General features: G+C 33.5%; 1 long non-coding RNA gene across 1 annotated transcript in view; it reads left to right on the forward strand.

Moving 5' to 3' along the window:
- Positions 1-1,713, forward strand: part of LOC111639222 — a 2,547-nt gene extending 834 nt beyond the window's left edge. The window contains exon 2 of the long non-coding RNA XR_002759028.1: positions 586-1,713. This is a non-coding gene — a long non-coding RNA (uncharacterized LOC111639222). The remainder of the gene's footprint in view (positions 1-585) is intronic.
- Positions 1,714-17,962: the final 16,249 nt, after the last annotated feature.

Genomic DNA, 17,962 nt, shown 5'->3' on the forward strand with positions numbered 1-17,962 from the left:
TTTTTATTTAACCATATATATGTATCTATATATATATACACATATACATACATATATATGATTATATATGATCCCAATTTAAAATGGTGATAATCTTAGTTCATGGTACTTTACATGAATTTTTTTAAATCTATCTAGCATCTATGCATATTTAGATAAGAAATCAAACAAAATCATACTTTGTTCTTAGATTATAAATATTTAGAAAATGTTTCAAATACTCTATTTGAATCATGTTTTCTAGACAAAAAGGCATTAAAATGTGCTAATCAGCATTAAGTAAATTTGGTAAAATAGTTTAAATAATAATTGAAAGTATATTTAATATAGTTACAAACTGAAGTTGGTATATTTTTCTATATAAGGCTGTGACTGACTGAAAGAAATGCAAACTAACATTTTTATTCAAGCTAAATCTAAAGTATATATTATTAATTCCCCTATATCCCACTAATTAAAGTCGCATTTCAGAGCAAGTATTTATTTAATTCCACTAGTACTATAATTGCATTAATATATCTTTATTCATAAAGTTTTATGCCAGTTTATCATTTCACTTTAATATTTTTCTTTTTATTGGTACAGGTTTTTCTCCTATAGTTTTGTAATATTTATGATTTATGGAATTATCTTAATTCTAGAAATTCAATAGACTAGTTTATGGAATGAAATGGAATTGGTAAGTTTATTTAATTTCTTATTTATAATTTCTAAAGATTGCTGTTTCTCTTTTAAAATTATTTTTCCCAACATGTTATACTACGTGTTATACTCGTATCTGTTTGTAGTTAGTCTTCTGGAAGAATAGTAGTTTACACTAAATTGTTTTAGATACGTTTTGAAGTTAATAATAATGTTTTTAATCAGCAGTCTAGGTTACCAGTTAAATATGGATCAACTAGTAGACTCTTGAGACTAAGAATGGTCAAATTTATGATATGGAATATAAATTGCAATCAGAGTCGGTAGATTATCTGGTCTTTCGACTGCCTATCTTCGCTACTTGCTAAAATCAACTAGAGACAAATGTTACCACCATGGCCACTGCAATCACTACAAGACAGTGATTCTCAACCTGTGGGTCGCGACGCCTTTGGGGGTCAAAGGATCTTTTCACAGGGGTCACCTAAGACCATCCGAAAACACATATAGCCGATGGTCTTAGGAACCGAGACACCGCTTATTGGATTTCAAGGTTTGGTACTAAATGAGTCACAGCAACGAGACGCAGCCACAAGACTTACAAGAAGTAATGAAAAGCGTCATAAGTTCTGTCGATGTTGTAAAGGCGAGCACTTTAAACAGTCACTGTTTTCGCAATTGTGCAACGAGTTGGATGCGTCCAATAATGCTCTGCTATTTCACACTGAAGTGAGATGGTTGTCGCGAGGAAAAGTTTTAAAACGTGTTTTTGAGCTTCGTGATGAACTCAAAATGCTTTTTAATCAGAAAGCAAGATCGCAGTTCGAAGCACTTTTCAGCGATAAAAGTGAACTGCAGAAAATAGCTTACTTGGTTGACATCTTTGCCATCTTGAATGAGTTAAATTTATCACTGCGAGGACCAAATGCAACATGTCTCGATCTGTCTGAAAAGATCCGATCATTCCAAATGAAACTTCAGCTTTGGCAAAAAAAAAAATTTGGATGAAAATAAAATTTACATGTTACCTACTTTATCTGCTTTCTTTGAGACCAGACAAAAGGATTACGATGATAATTTCTGTGAAAGAACACTTGCACATGCTTACAGGCGAAATTTCATCGTACTTTCCAAATCTACCTGACACCTCATTTGCACTTGCCAGAACCCATTCACGGTCAAAGTTGAAGATGTTCCTGAGGCAGCAGAAGAGGAGTTCATTTAACTTATTAACAGTGACGCAGCGAGAACTGATTTCTCTACAATGCTAGTTACAAAATTCTGGACCAAGTGCTTGGTCATATCCTGTTCTGTCTGAGACTGTGTTGTGCCTTCTTCCATTTCCAACAACATATCTTTGTGAAACAGGATTTTCCAGCTTGTTGGTTATCAAGTCTAAATACAGAAGTAGATTTATTGTTGAAGGTAATCTTCGTTGTGCTCTTGCAAAGACACATATTATATATTGCTTTTGTGAATAATCACTATGCTTTAATTATGTTCAATTTGTAACAATGAAAATGCATCCTGCATATCAGATATTTACATTACGATTCATAACAGTAGCAAAATTAGTTATGAAGTAGCAACGAAAATAATTTTATCATTGAGGGTCACCACAACACAAGGAACTGTATTAAAGGGTCGTAGCATTAACAAGGTTGAGAACCACTGCTACAAGAGCTCAAGGTTTATATAGACCTTGCAAGAGCTTGGCGAGATCGAATGTTTTTTATTGAAAAATATTTAACCTTCGAGTTCGATTTCATAATTTCCTATATGAATTTTATTATAAGAATGAAAAAGCTTTTATTTAGACCCAAAACCAGGTTTATGGATAAATAAATGACAACGAACGAAACTGATATAATACCCAATTATTAAATTGTGCTATTGTTGCTATTATGTCAATTTATTATACATTATAAATGTATTGTATATACAAACAAATAATAATCATCATCATGTTTTATAATATAATGTATAATTTAATTATTTGCGCTATTAAAATTTACTTTAAGTAAGAAATTTTTCTGTGTTGTTTACTTTAACTGATGAAATAAATGATTTATTAATCATTGGGGTGAAAAAATGCAACCGACAGGTAACAAAAAAGTGAAAAATCTGGAGGTCAAGTATGTCTTGTGAACATCTTTGTCTCATCCTATCATCAATGTAATAAAACACTGATATATTAATATTATATCTATTATTGAAAAATAAACACCCATGTTTAGTTTTGTTAACCGTACACGTAGTTTGCTTTTTGTCCAGCACATCAATTGGCAAAGCTTATGGCTTGGATATAACAAACTACCTCGAGATTTGATGAATGTAAACGTCTTCCCTGGTGCAGCATCTCAAGTTTTTGCTGTCGATATATTTTTCATTCGTCACAACCAAGTGATGGCAGTAGAGAATAAACAATGTAACCTCCTGAACAGTGTAGAATAAACTTAAATGTTTTGGTGCAAAATAATCATGATCTAATAAATCACTATCCATATGATCTCCATAGGACGTATCTTCCTATCAGTATGATCGGATTACAAAGCAAATTTTGTAAATGTTCTTACACACTTCCAAATACAACTGGATCTTGCAAATCTGATAAAGAAATATTATACAATTAATCATTAATCTTAAAGTATTAGGGAAGGTGGGCCACAGAGAGATAGTTAAGATTTCTGATATTTACTGTTCAACAAAACCGTGATTATATATACAATTAAAATTGTTTAGACCCTAATAAAAAGATATTAATTGCACTGTAGACATTAATTATATTCTGCATAGCATGCTCTTCAATGTGATGAAAGTTTAATGTTGTTGTTTGGAGCTATAGGATACAATAAGGGCGCGACTATGTAGACGCGAGCGAGCGAGAATATGTGGCGAGACGCGATAAATATCAAACCCTGTCAGGTATGTGCGAGAACCAGAAATTAGCTCTCGCCAACGAGATTTCTCGCTTGCGCATGGTTTTCCTTTGTGAGAACTATCGCTTGTAACTAAATTCTCATCTGCATAGTCGCACCCTAAAGCTTTTCTATCTGTCGTCCTCAGTCCCACCTTCCTTTAAGATTAGATAACAAACAATATATTATCTTTGGTATTATGTTTTCCTGAGCTCTTCCTAGATGGTTATTCATTTGTTGTTAGACATTGCGTTGATCGTTTTAAGGTACAGACTTACTAATGTACTTAGGACCAGGGCTTTGGAGCGACCATTTTTTTGAGTTGCTCCGCTCCATGCTCCAGTTAAAATATTCTTATAGTAATTACATTAATTTTTTCTTTGATATATAAGTACATTGTTTATTTACAACTAATTTATTATTAAAAAAATTAACATACAACCTCGTTGATTTCAATAAATAAAATGGCAGATAGCAGATCATCCTTCATTACCTATTATCACTTAAAAGCAATCTTAATCCAGAAAATAGACGCTCAACACTTGCTTGAGAAGTTGGCATGTTTGAAGCAACTCTGCATGCTTTTCTGATGTGCTTCGGATAATGGTCAATGGCTTTGAATACATTCACCTTTAATCTCCCCACATCCTCTACTGTATTGCAGTCTTTCTCAACGTGTTTGTCTATTTCGTTGTCATCTTTATTATGTATAGTGGAGATTCGATGACTGTTTTCTCTTCTATCCAATTGTTTTTCAAAATTATCTTCTTTGAATCTATATTTATCATATCACAGGTTGGCTGTGACAGTTCAACAATTGCTGGCTTTTCAGCCAAATCAATTAGTGTTTGCCTTTTGATTCGCTGTTGGATGTCTGAAAGACCTTCTCTCGCTTTTAGTTTTTCTGCCACACTTAATAAGATTCTATACCTAGAATCAACATACACTCCAGCAAGAAAATGTGTTTTGAATAAGCTTTTCTTTCCGCTTTTTCATGGAAGACAGAATTCCTAACGAAACATATCTTTCAAATTCTTCCATACATTTTTCTAGTTTACACCATTCTTTCATAAACATCTTGTTACTGTATCTAGGAATTGAGTTTTGCCATACATTTTCAGCAAAACATTACGAATTGTTGGCGTTTTTTAATTTTACCACAACCTGTCGAATTTTCCCTAATATTTTTGTTATTCATTCATTCTTTAATTAATTAATCCATCCCAAATGGCCAGTTGAAGAGTGTGAATCCCACACCTCATTAGATGAATTTTCGTATTATCATTAGTCCACGCTGGCAATATTAGGAAAGGATTTTTAACCCAATATGGCGAAATGTCTACATTCATTTCTTCAATGTCTTCAGTTTTTTTCATCTTTATCCTGGAAAATATTTTCGTGATCGCCAAGTTTATTTACAGCACGTGTCATGTTCTCTGCATTATCTACACAAATACTTAGTACTTGTTTTTCATCGATTTCAAATTTGTTCAAAGTTTCTTTAATTTGATTTTTCACATATAGAGAGTTATGTCTTCCTTCAGTATCGACAATATCCAATGTTTTTATTTCAGTTTTCTCGTATTTTTTCATACCAAAATTGTACATTGATGGCAAGAAAATTTCTATTTCCACAAGCTGCAGCATCTAGCTTTAACTGCACATCTGCAATCATCAAGAATTCAGAGAACTGGGGGATCACGGAGGGGAAGGAATAGCTTGGTCAGGGGATAGTGGATACTGGAGAGAAAAGTTTCCACCTTTCACATGAGACATTTGTAATACGTCTTATGCTTAACTTATAAATTTATAACTTATGCCACTTCCATTTTCACCGTGTCAAATATTAAGTAATAAATAAATAAATATGTCTCTGTGTGTGTGTTAGCCTCTACTGGATGTCAATTAAAAATCTATTAAAATGTCGTAAATTGTTTGCAAATTAGTAGAAAATAGCTCGGTTGAATATATTTCCAACTACAACAGTAAATATTTTTGAATTACTGCAATACGAGTCGAATAAACAGATTGCTAGTAACGTAAATTATTTATTAGATTATTATTATTATTTCTTTAAATATAAATTTTCAGTATCATGAAAGTTCTGACGTACTGTATTCCAAATTTAAAAGGTTTTTTTTCTACATATACATGTATAGATTTGCCCAAAACCCAGTTAACCATAGTAAAGTCGTATTTGTTAGTTACAAAAGTTACAAAAATGATTCAAAATGGGAGTCTTTTTTTTAATTTAAAAAGGGCAAAACACGGTTAACTGACTTTCGATCCACCCTGTGAAATATACTGCGTGTAATGTATTAAAATCTATAGAAGAACGTGTAATTTTGTAGATATTAGTGTTATTTTTAACGTAGGCGCCTACTTAAACTCAATGTCGCCACTACGCGATTATTCGCGGTCCGAAGTGCGAAATGTTTAAATTTAGTCGAGGCGATAGAGAGAAGAATACCTCGAGTGAATCAGAAATCATTTTTTTTTTATCTTATTCACTTTCCTATAAAAATATATCCAGTGGAAAAAGCTTCCTGTTCGAGCAGNTATATATATCGGAGCAGTGGAGCACTACAAATTTCCGTGCTCCGGCTCCGCTCCTGCTCTGAGTAAAAATCCATTGCTCCACCTGCTCCTTGCTCCAGATCCAGCTCCAAAGCCGTGCTTAGAACAGTTACGACACGACATGGATGTGTTTTTGTAAAATCTCAACAACACAACATTTGACCGACCTGCCTAGGGAGATGCTTTTCGGGAACTTTTTAAGAGTAACTGGCTGGTATTCGGGCGTTATAGGCGTGGATGAAACACGGATAACTCCACGTGGCCAGCCCGTCCTGGCGAGGCGCGAACCCAACACCGAACACCCAGTGTTAAGCGAACCGAACCGCTTGGCCACTGGTGGGCCACTTTGTTGGATATGCATCTGACGTTAATGCCCTGCGATCTCGTGGAATTGCTACTTTCTTTCCATTTATAACATGAGCGTAGGATTTTAAATAAATTTACTTGTAAAATGTACGCCACAAACGTAATATTTACTTGTTAGCATCTTTGTCGTCTCGGGGAATGCATCTCATCCACGCTTCAATCTTATTGCTAGGAACACTGAAGAAATTCTCTTCTCGTTTGATGACTTAGCCTGCTTTGTGCCAGGATGAAAAGCAGGATATGACATTTTTACGTAGCGTAAAAAAAACAACTATTATAGGTCGAAATCACTGACTTCACCAGTATATCCAAAGCAAGAGAAAAGCTCTTCTGCCAACTAGCAGCAAATACTGGCTCTAGCTAACAAGTAATTTGAACTGTTAGTCGAAATACCAAGTAATCTACAGACTCTGTTGCAATGGAGAATAGTGCAGATTTTCTTCACAGATGCTTCTCAGTCAGATTTGTGTTTTTTTTCTCATTCATGTGAAAAACGGTTAGAATTTCAGTAGGAATGAAGTATGACTCATTCACTTTAAATAATGCCTCAAATATTTTGTATCCTACTTTATAGTCATGATTAAAAACTCGAGATGAGGAAATAATAAAATAAAATCATCAGTGTAGTGTTTTATTTTTCTATTCGATGTTGCAAAACTCCCCAGAGTGCCACTGATTATGGGCACTTGCGTGGGAATTAAAAACACCAAGCCTGTAAAGAAGAAAATTTGATTAGCACGACACCCAAATCGAACGAATGTTTAGGTTTGGAAGAAGGAACTTTTCTTTTTGTAGAAGTTTTGGTTGTGGTGTGACAACAGTCGTCCAATAGCATTATTTACCGTTTGTTGCAGCAAGAAAGCAGAGGGAGTTCATTTTAGCTATCGTCGTTCAATGGATTGACGAAAAATTTATTGACATGAAAAATCTCCCCAAAAGTGGTGACCGAAGTACCACCTCTTGGTATAGTTTCAATAAAAGAACATTTAACTATTGCATGGAAGTATATATATATATATACACAGTATATATATAAAAGCTACTTGATAAATGAAACCTAGTTTTCCACTTCTGATTGTTAAACATTACCTTTTTTAAAAAAATAAAAAAAAGTGATGACTGATGTGACATAATTTTAAAGGAAGTTTGAAAAATGTGACATGTGACAATAGTTTGACATCATTTATGGACGACCCCCTAATATTAGATGCAATATTAAAAAAAGCTAATAGGCCCAGGGTGGCCAAGCTCCTTGATAGTCCGATCCATTTTTCAAAATTTGAAATTTTTCGCGAGCCGCAATTAAATACGTATTAAAAAGGTATGCAAAAAATTCCAGATTACAAATTATATCCGTAGCAAGAATGATACAAATTGTTTCCTCCAGAGCACAATGTCAACTGTCCATTGCAATGACAGTTTACAAATTTAAAATCGGTCTGGAGTCGGTCGATAACGGGACGATTACGCCACTGTTTATGTTCGTTCGCGCAGTTTTCGATGAGTCATATCATTCTTAACTTGGACGGAAATGAAATTTGTTACAACGTTGCACTTAGTCTTTCATATTTGTTGTTAGTAATTTAAAAGACATTTTGAAACACATACGGAACTATAATAATTTTTTAAAATATAACAACACAAAAATGAAAAGGGAACTCGGGTACATTTATCGAGAGCCACAAATAATCCTTCAAAGAGCCGCATGTGGCTCGCGAGCCGCAAGTTGGCCACCCCTGTAATAGGCTATACTCAAGCACTTTAAAATGTTTATTTTAAAGTGCTCGAATATAGCCTATATATGTCACCTCTATAGAAGATTGTTTCTTTAAATACTTTTTGTACTGAAAAATAAAATTGACCTAAAAACCATTAAATATTACCCCCACAAATTAGTCTCGCTTGTCAGATGATATCCTGACTTTGTGTTGGTGTATTTCGTTGTGGATCAATTTTTAAAATAAACTAATTACATGTAGGCTATACCTTATATCCAAATGCATTCATATGTTTACTATTTTTGTCGTTATTTCAAATAATAATTAGGTCAGATCTGTGTTGTGGTCCATACAAATTTTGACAAAAAAAAAAGGCATATCTTGCCTTTTTTTAAGAAAAATTCCTGTTGATTCGTCCTGAAATTTCTAAAACTGAAAATGGAATTTTTAGCCTATTTGATAGCATGTTTTGTGTGAAAATACTAAAAAAAAGGTAGATTAATTAATGATACTCTAGTGACACGTTCTATTCCAAAAACTAAATGCAGTTTTTTACAGGTTAATCACCAAAATTTAATAGCATCAATCCCCTAATACACAAACCTTTCTTTTTTTGTACAAAATTTCAGAAATTTTCGATAAAAATACAAGAGTTATGTATGCTTCAAACAGGATGAACAAAATCGTACACTCTAATATCCTTACACACAGAAAAATCCCTCGAATTTTTTTTTTTTTTTTTTTTTTTGCATTTCTCGACGTTTCAATGTCCCGAGTCCAAAAATGTAAAAACCTTTGGAGGGGTCATTTTTCGACCGATTGCCATACTTTCCTTCTGTTATATATAACATAGCCGGAAAAGTAAAAATATATACTAGTTTATATTTGTATTAGTATATACAATTTACGTAAGTTGTTTTTAAGCTATAGAATGATAGTTTAAATTGGATAGCAAGGTTGGGAGTTTAAAGAAGAACTTTTTATAATTGACCTATCCTCTTGGGTAATTCTGTGACTTGGTTCTCTCCTGTCCACAATTATTCTGCTGGATGTCGTGAATAAGATGCATCTCTTGTCTTGGGTAAGTCATTTGTGAGTTTTTTATTAAGTCTTTCTTATCTTGTAAACTTTATTTCTTATTATTTTCATTACAAGAAGTTATTAGTTAGAAATTTAACTTCACATAAAATCAACTTTAGGTCTACTTTATTAAATTACTAAATGTGTAATTATACTTAAAAATGAATAGTTAAATATGTTATTCATTCATTTAATTAATGTGTAAAGTAATAATTAATTTGTTAAATAATTTTTTTGAGATTTTCGTTGATATTAAATGTTTGAACGTTTTCTTCCTTTCTTTGTAATTTAAATTAATTAATATAAACCTATATACTTTTGATTTTATGTAACCAGGTTTGTAACTAAATCTCTTCATGAATAAACATTATACATAAATGTGACCGTAGGGTCGGCGTCTCTTTGACATCACGTCAGGATGTGACACCACCGAGTCTCGCAGGACTCGGAAATCGCGACTTTACGTCACGCGAGCGGTAGCGGATGAGCGGTTGGATTCGGAGTAGAGGTGAGGAGAGAGACGAGGAAGTGACTATAACAAAAGAAAATACAGATATATTCGATTTCTGGCATAGCCCCTGATTATACTAGGCCGTTCGAGAGAGAGAGAGTTTACAAACGAATCGCGGATTGATAAATACCTTTCTTTTGGGTCGAAGATCTGTGGTCAAACGACACCGCCGATGGAATGTTCGCTCCAAATAGTTCTGGGTCTTGTCTGTTAACAGGCGCCCGGAGAGGTGAAGGCACTGAAGTGGGGATGATATCCTTAAAGAGGCACGGTATTAATCCGGGAGTCTTGGTCACGGTATTAATACTGGAGTTTTGGTCTCGGTATAAATCCTGGAAGACGACTGACCTCGGGTGTTTTTTCCGTTTTCTCTTGTTATTCCTCTTGGGTTTTTCCCAGGAGGTCAGGAGGTTGTTGTTAATGGTCTGGCGTCCAATATGGGCACTCTATCGAAAGTTCTGGATGACACATCACTGACTAGCTGGATCAACAAGGAACCAACTCCGTGGGAAATAATTTTTATGGCTTTTAGCCTAACTTGATAAAACGCTCGAATTTAGATGATTGAATTTCCCAATACAGTATATAAAATGGAAAAGTATTGGAATCGTGTCAAATTTGACCCTCCAAGTTTTTTTGCAAATCTACACGTTTGGAGACCTCCCGAACCCGTCAAAAAATCAATAAAAGGGGAAAAATTCGCGTGCGTGTGTGTGTTGGGGTCTAATTTGTTTAATTTCTTTATTTTCTGTTCTGAGATATTAAACAATATCTCAGCATGGGTAAAGTTTAAGAAATGAAATGTGGCGCTGTAGCTTGCGTATAAAGGGGCATTAATACTATTAAATTTTGGTTCTTAATTAAAGGTCGACAGGGTGAAGACATGTCATATCTCTTAATGAATATTTTACTCGTTATTAGCTTTCAAAATTTAAAAAAATAAAATAAAACTCGTCTCTACCCTCAAAGTAAGCTTTTCTTGTCATTTTATAATAGTACAGTAAAACCCGTTAAGATGTTCTCGCTTAAGATGTTAGAATGTGTATGGAGACACGATTTAGTTCAACCACTTTGACGCTTAATAACTAACTCCTGTGTTAAACCATCTGACTCCGATTCTGACCACTTTGACCATAGAAATTATTAGGCTTCAAACAGGGTGAACAAAATCATGCCCCCCCACACAGTCTAACATTCACACATATAGAAAAAACCTCTAATCTTTTGCTTAATCTAACTCGAAATTTCAAGGTGTTCTGAGTCCAAAAATGTAAAAATTTGTGAGAGGTCATTTTTGACCGAGCTCTACACTTTGTTATATATCCTCTGTTATGTATAATAGCCGGAAAAGTAAAAATTATCGAATACATATTTATATATTACTCAGAGGAGTCTTTTAGCTTTGAAATAAAAAGTTTCTACGTTCTATCTTTATTAGAATTCTATTTATTGAATCTCTTATTCTGAGGTCACGTAATGACATCAGAATTTCCGGGTCTCTTTCGGTAACTAGTCCACCCCTAATCGGAGTCGGATGGTAAGGAAAAGTCGGAGTTGGAGTCGGTAGATTTTTACGCGACTCCACAGCCCTGGTTTAAAACAAATCAAATAAATATCAAATCCATGAATCTTTTGATTATAAAAAGAAGTTATATCTAAAATATATTAATTTCTTGTTTAAATATATTACACTATTTTTAACGAAAGAAAGTACTTTATTTCAAACCAATTTAAACTAAAATAGATTATTTTTCTTACTTGTTAGTAACTAAAAATAAAATACCCATAAGTTACGGCTAATGGACGAAGTCTAGCCAATTCTAGCTTTGGCCAACTTATGTGGCCAAAGCCCGAAATATACGAGAATTTATGCTACTAATACAGGCTTTAGCTGACCAATTTGCGATGCGCCCGACAATCAATGGCTATTTCGAGAATTGTCCAAGAAAAAATTGCCAAAGCTAGAAATTTTGGGGGATGGATCATGCAGTTATGCGAGTTGATCATACCAATTCTAATTCTCGGTATTACCACCGTAAAAATCTTTGTCAAGATAGAAAAAACATCACTTTAAAAATAAAGAGAAAAGCTAATCAATGTTCAAATAGCTTTATTTAAACTGAAAAATTATACGAAAGTAAAATGTCTTTTCAGTTAAAAAACACATGAAAGATAGTAACGTTGTTCAGTTGGAAAAATCATGTAAATGCAAAAAATGTATTTACAGTTGAAAAAATACGAGAGAAATCTTTTTGGTAAACGGTTTAAAAAATCACACGAAAGAAAAAAATGACTTCATTTGTAGAAAAACACATCTGCAAAGATAAAATTTCTTTAAATACAGCTAAAAAAATCACATCAAGAAAAATAAAAACTCTTCAATTACAGTTGAAAATTTCTAGCTTTGGCCACTTTTACTTAGACAATTCTCGAACTGGCCGTTGATTGTCGGGCGCATCGCGAATTGGCCGGCTAAAGCACGTATTAGTAGCATAAATTCTCGTATATTTCAGGCTTTGGCCACATAACTTGGCCAGCTAGAAGTGGCCAGTCATTTCGCGAATTGGCTAGACTTCGACCATTAGCGATAACACACACAATGTTTATCATAAAACCTCATTTCAGCGACAAAAGTTCATTTAAAGGTTTTATAGCAATATTAAATCATTTCTTGATTTAATAACTTTTATGGTTAAAAATATTAAAATTGTAAGTAAATTCATTTTACTCATTTTTTATGAGGGTTTAAATTTTGTAGTGTAGCATCAGAAAACTCAGCCAAATAACAAATCTTTGTTTTATCTATTTTTTTTTCTTTCTTACAAATTTACTTTTGTTTGTTGTGTTGATTTTTCTATTCTTATTATTTCATTATTTACTTTATTTTTTGCCCTCTAGACATTAAGAGAGCAGTTTTTTATAACCATTGTGGGTTTGGCCAAGCTCACAATGGGGCAGTCGAGTTGTGAGTGATGGAGTCGGACATATCCAGGATAAGCCATCCATGAAACATTACTGGTGTGATGGCTCGGACTCTCGACATCAGATCCTCAAAGCTGTACACTCGCGCCTTTAACCGCCTCGATCATCGGCCAGTTTTTTTTTAGATCAACTATAAATTTTATAATAACTGTATGAAATGTTATTTAACGTATAATGAACTGATGACAAGTTGAATTTTCCGAGTTTCCTTCACTTAAATAAGGGCCAGTTTCCCGAAGAAAGTCATCTTGGGAGGAACCCCGTTTGGCAGACTGCTCTGATTTTGGGAAATAAATTGTTTTACGTTTGATATAGCACAACTAAATGCAATAGGGATCATTTCCGAAACAATCTTATCTGGTTATTATTTTTAATTAGTTAAAATCGTAAACGAGAGTTAACCATTATAATAGTCATTAGTAACTCTGATTTGATAAATCATTCATAAGAAAGCTGATACAGTGGAACCTCGATATACGACCTTAATCCGTTCCTGATGTTTGGACTTATACCGAATAGGACGTATACCAAACCAACCTTTCCCATAAGAAGTAATGTAAAAATGATTAATCCGTTGTCATGTAAAAAAAATGGCTGGCTTGAAACACCTCGCTTTCCTGGATAGTTCCTGCTTGATTTTTCATGAGATCAGCATGTATCTTTTTAACTTTCTCGCAAATAATTGCTTCTGATACGATGTCTCCAGCACACTTTTTCAGTTATCCAAAGCAAAAGCATTTTTCTCAACATGATCTAATCATGTCTTCGATCTCTGTTTAGAAATTGATTTAACCCCTTTCGCAACGTTAGCAGATTTAATAATATTTTTATTTTTCACGATTGTCGATATCGTCGTTCTCGGAATGCGATATGCAACAGTTAAAATCTGGAACAGACGTGCCACATTCATATTTCTCAACAATCTCTTTTTTCAGTTCCATTGTGATTATAGTCATTTTTTTAGTTTTCTGTTGCTTCTCATTTGCCTTTTTGCAATTCATGATTAATAAAAATAATAAAATTTTACTTACAAATTAAAATCAGAAAAAATTTAACAAAGCTATAAACTGTGGCGCCGGGAACGTCTAGTCTGGTCTAGTACACCGATAATGCTACTTGTTCATAAATGGCGCGTATAATTGAATTAAGTCGTATACCGAACAAAAGTCGTATACCGAGCAAAATTGTTTCGTCCAAACAGGACGTATTCCGAATTGGACGTATTCTAAAGCAGACGTATACCGAGGTACCACTGTATTAATCATTTGTTTTGTCAGATCGAATTTGCTAATTTCTGTGATTTTTCGTTTACATTAGATGAGCAATGGTTTTCCATTGCTCATCTAATGTAAACGAAAATCACAATCATTAAACACAAGTAAGGATTCAAATCTCTGATTTATAATTAAAATTATATTTTGATAATGTGGATAATTTCTACAATTAATTAGCCATGAAGTACAGAAGTTAGTTTATGCGATTCATTGAATTAAAATCCTCATCCAAACAACTAAATGCCAAGGTTAGAACCAAAACGCTGTGTTTATGTGAATGTTTTTTTAGCGTAAGAAAGTACTGTTGTCACATTTTAAAGAATTATTCAAGTTGTGAATATATCAAGAATCTGTTGTAAGAATAAAATATCACAGAATCAGAGGACGACGGTTTCTTGTGGATTCCGTCTGTTTGTTTTAATTAGTGAAACGTATTTCAAAGAAAAGCCGGTCATGTTGTCTTCATTTTATTTATTTTAAAAGAGTGTTTTATTTGATTTGCACTCCAGGGATAAAGTATAAACAAGAAATGAAAAACGTGGAATTGTAGGACGATATCGGATTAGATAAATGCATACAGAAGGATGAAATATGAATTATAAAAGAACATCGAATTGTCTTTATGACAGATGAGAGCTTTTCCATTTAGATGATTAACCTAAGATAAAACTTTTGTATCAAATATATTACATTAAAAGGTAGTGTCATATAAGATGAATTAACACACTTTAATAATTAAACAACAAATTTAGAATACATTACCAATTATAATGTTGAAAGTGCATAATGTTGCGTAGTCTACCTATGTATAAAAATAATAATGATGAAGTAAGATGTGATCATTATTATTCGACCTAAACTAGCATAAAAAACATAGTAATGACCATATGACCGTGCAATATTTTATCATGAAGTCGAAAGTTCAATACTATTACATTTTATTAACCGGATAAACAAAATACCAAGAACGTGGATTGAACCGATTAAATTATTAAACAATTTAAAACCATAAAGAAGCTAATTTGCATAACAGAATTAACTATCGTACATTACTGCTACTCTTTATAAGTTTATTTTTTTCTTATTTATAAAGTAAGGATCCAGAAAAAGCAAACTTTCTCTGGATCCTCATCATCTGTATCTATATACAGGAAATCCTAGTTAATTCGAACTCGGATAGTTCGCAGTCCCGTTAGTTCGTAACTGTACTCTTATTCCGGCTGGAGATACACAGATTTACATGTTAAGAAATTCGGTTAGTCCGTAATTCGAAGTGAAAATTCTGTCCGAACTGGATGTGCGTGCGTTAACTCGTTCGTTTAGATCGAGGTACCTGCATGCTGTTAGAGAACAATACATCATGAATAACTCTAACTTGGTCAATACGCTTTTGCTTTTATAGTAACACCTTAAATATGGACTACCGTTTTTTTCTCTTGTCTCATAAAATACGGCTTGGTTTAGCCTACGGGTTGCAAGATTGGGCTACAAGTATCTTTAGTTTATTTATATTATTATTTAATATTAATTATTAATTAACGAAAATAGCTTTCTGTATAAGTAGACGTATTCTGTTTGCTTAATAAATTGCATCAGTTACATGACATTTGGCATATTATGCAGAAAAAATCTTGGATAATTCGAAGTCGCGGATATTTCGTCTCCTGAATTTCGAACTAACGAGATTTCCTGTATAATAACATTTCGGAGTAGGGGTCAAATTATTTTGTCTGAGTAAGAATTCAACATTGAAAGTTGTTTATAGATAAAAGGTAATCTTTGTAAATCAATTTATCCAAAAATCATTAGAAAATCAATCTAACTCAGAAAATCAGATATTACTATTATGAATATAATGCATGATGCAAATTTATTTAAATTTTATAGAACTTATAGAACAGAAACTCTACGTATTTTTTCTGGTGTTTTCTTTTCGGATCGGAACTTTTTTACGAACGACAACGAACTTTGTTTATGTCGAAAGTGTTCGTTCTTACGACTTCCATTTGGAGTTTCACAGATTTCCTTCCATGCATTTTCTTTCCTGAAATTGCCATAATAAAAATTTACGAAATGTAAATAATTGAGTGCTGCTGAATTAAACCTATTAACTCCTCGATCATCGATCATTTTAAATAAAAACAAATCACAATCGTAAACAAAAAATTTCTAGCAAACAAAAACAAGCGCATGTTTACATGAATGAACAATAAAAGGAAGTTGTCAATTCTCCCGCTTGCCGTTTCCGATTACTCAAAGTATTCCCTACACAGGATTTTGAAATCTAATGTAATGAGCTGAAAGCTTTAATGATGCATCCCGGATTGTATTCGAACGAGAATCCTCCATCCTAATTGGACGATGGTAAAAATGCCCAGTTAGCAAAATAAGTCACCCGGCATTGACAATGAAAAAACATCCAATTAAAATCTATAAAAATAATTCAAAGGTATACAACTTCTTTGTAGCCGCCGGATACGTAATTTTTCAGGTTAGGTAACTGAACCCAGGAAGTGTTTGCGTGTATGAACCACGTTTGTGGGTGTCTATGGATTTAGATTCAAAATATCTTTACAAATTTTACCCGTTATTGTCACAAAAAAAATGTTGCTTACACAGTTGATTCTTCCACTCTTACTGATAATCTCACGAAGACGTTTGTTTTTTCTTCAGATCAGCAGTTTATATAATTTCACTGCGAAGTTCGGTCGGTGCCGGACCCGGGATGATGTGGATGAAAGGGATCACTTAGTTCTTGAAATAGAGAACCGCCGAGCAACGGAGTGTTCGATATATTTTCTTCCGAGTCCCTCGGTGATAAGGTGGGGTTGGAGAGAAGCGTGGTATGGCCTTGAGATGCGGGTTTATATAAATTTTAACCGCGGACTGACCAATTTAATTGATTCCCATTCCTTCTCGTTTCTCCTCGATTGGCCTCTGTTCCAGGTAGAACGAGACCAATCGAGGAGAAACGAGAAGGATTGGGAATCAATTAAATTGGTCGGTCCGCGGTTAAAATTTATATAAACCCTCATCTCAAGGCCATACCACGCTTCTCCGACCGTTCTTCTAAAACCACGCTTCTCCAACTTTTTATCTCCAAATCGCTTTTCGTAAGATAAACACAACGCGAAGAGCTTTCCTTTCCCAAGTGGAAAACTTTTAAACAAAGTTTTAATTCGGACCTCGGACCTTATCCGGAATCTCATAATAATAAAAATGAAAAATGTAAGTTTACGTTTATACGTCATCTTTCATTTTTTAAACTAAAAAATTCCTTAAACGTTGTATAATGTTGTTTAAATATAAAATATTGTAAATACAAAACATTTTCAACGTTTCAAATTGAATTTATAAAAGTCAGTCTTTCGCAATAATAGCAATTAAGTCTAAATAGGGTATAGAAAAACAACAGTTATTACGAGTAATGAAATAAGAACACTTATTCTAAAATATGCATACGGAAGTAAACCATTAAAAATTTTACATAACTCTATCGTGTACTTTGGGAGACCGAGTCGTGGACGAGCGATATCAGCAGGAGAATTGGCAAATGATAAGTTGGAAAGTTTAACAGATGATTTGTTTTAGAAATTTTTTAATGACTTTGATTATAAGAGTATTAGAAGTAGTAGCCCATAAACATAGACGAAAATCAATGGTCCTTTGAAAATTGGTAAAATATAAGTCGGAAGCGCGAATCATTTATTTCATAGAAAGAATTCTTAGACTCCTCCGTATGATCGTCCGAGATACAAGATCCGGACTTCCAGGATTTAAATCCTTGACAGACGAATAATATCGCTGTTGTAAGACAACGACGGTGCTAGGGAGAAGCTATATATATCGTTGAGCAGGTTGAGTGAGTTTCCTCTGTTCGCCAGATTTCTGGAA

This window comes from Centruroides sculpturatus, unplaced genomic scaffold (assembly GCF_000671375.1).
Source record: "Centruroides sculpturatus isolate CEXI.00-Female unplaced genomic scaffold, Cexi_2.0 scaffold1337, whole genome shotgun sequence".
Taxonomy (NCBI): domain Eukaryota; kingdom Metazoa; phylum Arthropoda; class Arachnida; order Scorpiones; family Buthidae; genus Centruroides; species Centruroides sculpturatus.